We start from the raw sequence: 3,432 nt of genomic DNA on the forward strand, positions 1-3,432 counted from the left end.
TGCTGCCTGGCTGGTGGCTCAGTGTCTGAGAGATTCCAGGGGTTCAGGACAGTTCAGACTGCTGCTGTTCCTCTAGGGTCGCTGTCCTTCCCTAATTCAACCACATGGGTCAGCAGCTTCTTTCCATTGGTTGGGTGTAAATATCTGCATCTGACTCTTTCAGCGGGTCTCAGAGGGCAGTCATGATAGGTCCCTGTTTGTAAGTACACCATAGCCCATAGCATTAGTAATAGTGTCAGGCCCTGGGGCCTCCCCCTCAGCTGGAACCTATATGGGCCTGTGACTGGACCTCCTTTTCCTCAGGCTCTTCTCCATTTTTGTTCCTGTAGTTCTTTCAGACAGGAACAATTACAGGTCAGAGTTTTGACTGTGAGATGGCAACCCCATCCCTCCACTTGATGTCCTGACTTTCTGCTGGAGGTTGGCTCTACAAGTTCCCTCTCCCCCACTGTAGGTCATTTTATCTAAAGTCCCCCCCCCCCTTTGAGTCTCTCACCTCCTAGGTCTCCCAAGGTTGCCCTCAAGGCTTAAAGCTTTTTTTCTTTTTAGCCCTGGCTGTCCTGGCACTCACTCTGTAGACCAGGCTGGCCTCGAACTCAGAAATCTGCCTGCCTCTGCCTTCTGAGTGCTGGGATTAAAGGCATGTGCCACCACGCCCGGCCTGTAAGTTACTCTTAAAAAAACGTTATCTTCACTCCAATCCAGAACACATTACATGTGAATTGAATATTGGATTGCTGACAAACTCCCTTAAATCTCCACCAGGTAACGCACTCATTACACTTGCTATAGTTTGCATATAAAATGTCCTCCGTAGGCTCACATGCTTGAATATTTTGTCCTGTTATGGTTACGTGGCAGAGCTGTCCCCTAATGAATAAAGATTTCAAAGGACCAATCACTGGGTGAGTAGGCAGGACTTCCTGGTCGGGAAAAGGAAGAGGAGAGGCAGGATAAAGGAACTTTCTTTTCGGAGGACTGGAGAAGGGAGGCAGACAGAATGTCGGATTGTGTTACCTGTATACTCTAAACTAAGATTGTGTGGTGTTTTCCTTCACGCAGCAACTCAACTGGGTTCCAGAGAAAAAAGGTATGGCGGCGGAGTGGGGTGTACAAGAGTACACCCCCGTCTGTCGCAGGAATTTGGAAGCGCGGGGCTGGCGAGGCAATAGCCAGCCATGGGAGCTCAGTTGGGTGAGACAGGCCCTGGCTGAAAGGAAAGAATGGGCTCGGCCTGCCTGCTGGGCTGGAGACAGACAGAGGTGCCCATGCCTAGCTGGGAATAGTGTGGGATGCTTTTATTTTTTTCCTTCGAGACAGGGTTTCTCTGTATAGCCCTGCCTGTCCTGGAACTCACTTTGTAAACCAGGCTGGCCTCGATCTCAGAAATCCGCCTGCCTCTGCCTCCTGAGTGCTGGGATTAAAGGTGTGTGCCACCATTCCCGCTTTGAGATGCTTTTTTACGTTTCCCGCAACACGGTTATGGCGGGAATGGAAATACCCTAAAGAGACATTTGTGCCCTTACTTTTGGCTCGGACTACTGAGGCAATGGACCCTAAGAATTCGGAATCTTCCCAAAAGCCTCGTGGAAGACAACGTAACGATTCAGCTAGAGGAAGATCTTGTTTCCTAGAAAGGGATTTCACCCAGGTTTATCAACCTGACAGAACACTTTGCCGAAGAGTTTGATGTTGAAGGACAGAACCACACTTTTGATTGGGCCTGCTTAGTTTTTGCATACCTGCTGCCCTCTAATTAGGGCCCTAGAGATAGACTTGGGAAATGGGGAGAGGTCATTGGCTCTCCATGTTCCACTTCACATTCTGTCCACGCGGAATACATTTTTTTTTCTCTGAGTCCCATTATTAGTTGTCTAGTTGGCTTATTAAAGATCGGTGACTGAGCATGGCTTGTTAGAGTCTGGGAATTGTGGGACGCCTGGAAGGTGAGCCTTTGCTGGAGGAAGTGGGTCACTTGTCATAGAGCCCAGTTTCCACTTGTTTCTCCGCTGTTGTGACTGGAAGACTAACCACTTTGCCGTGCTGCCTTCATTACCATGGTGGACACTGTCGATTCTTGTACTGCAAGCCAAAATAAAGCCTTCTCTAAGTAGCTTTTGTTGTTGGCTATTTGGTCACAGCAGAAAAGGGCTATGTTATGGCCACTGTTCACTGCCTTTTTTTTTTTTTAATTTAATTTTATTTTTTATTTTAATTTTCACCCAGATCGAAGCAGCTTCCCCTTCTTCCTCTCTTCCCATTCTCTCCCCCTTCTCTCCCCTCCCTCTACAGTAACCCCTTCCTCCCTTCTCAGAAGAGGGCAGGCCTCCCACAGATAGCAACAAGCCTTCCACACATTAAGTTGCCATTAGAATAGATGAGGTGGCCCAGTTAGTGCAAAGGCAGGCAGTGTAGGTTGAGACAGCCCTTGCTCCTGCTGTAGGAGTCACACAAGAACACATTGCTGCACGACGGTTATACATGAGCTCTCACTGCTTTTATTCAGGTCCACACTGAGAAAGAGCAGGAAGCAGAACACAAAGATATGAAAAACGTGCCATTTTGTGAGCAAGTTTAAAGTTGCAGTCAAGAAATGGCTGCTGACAAAGCAGCTGTGGTCATTAAAGACATCTGTGGCACTAAGTAGAAATCTACTCTGTACTGGGACAATAGCAAGGTGTTCCGTGGGTAAGGCCCAATCATCAAAGGCTCCAACTTGAGAATTTGCAAATTTATCTGAATGGAGAGAGGGTGAACGGAGAATACCACTTTCTGCATAAAACAAGCCCCCACAGGTTTTCTCAGGTCAGCCTCAGTACACAGTGGCCACCTGCAACTCTATTCCAAGATGGCCAAGAACTTGGCAGCTTTGTCCAAGTGGCACTGATATCAGGCATGAAAGATGCCACCCATTGCCTGGTTTCCTCAGCTTTCTGGAACTTAAGCACAGGCCTGCACAAATCGTTTCACTCCAGAAGAGGTCCTGAGGGGCTCTTGTATGACGCTGGGGAGATGATGTTGGAGACAACTGTGGGACATCCACTGAGGTGCAGTTGTGGATCGGGGCTACCCCATAACAAAAGGCCACATGATTTATCGGCAGGAGAACTAGTGCCCATAGGGTTTTGTAAGCTTATTGGAGTCCAAACAATTCCAGTTGTTGAATATGGAGCTTCAAGATTTTATGTCTGCTGTGCTGAATTTCAGTGTTTTTCTTACTTGATCTTCCCTTGCTATCTTATTCTCTTTGGAACACTATTGTATACTGAAAGTATACAATTCATATTTTCATTTTACGGGGGCCCATGCTTTTCTTTTTTCCTTTTCTTTCTTTCTTTCTTCTTTCTTTCTTTCTTTCTTTCTTTCTTTCTTTCTTTCTTTCTTTCTTTCTTTCTTTCTTTTTCTTTCTTTCTTTCTTTCTTTCTTTCTTTC

Source organism: Mus pahari, chromosome 7 (genome assembly GCF_900095145.1).
Source record: "Mus pahari chromosome 7, PAHARI_EIJ_v1.1, whole genome shotgun sequence".
Taxonomy (NCBI): Eukaryota; Metazoa; Chordata; class Mammalia; order Rodentia; family Muridae; genus Mus; species Mus pahari.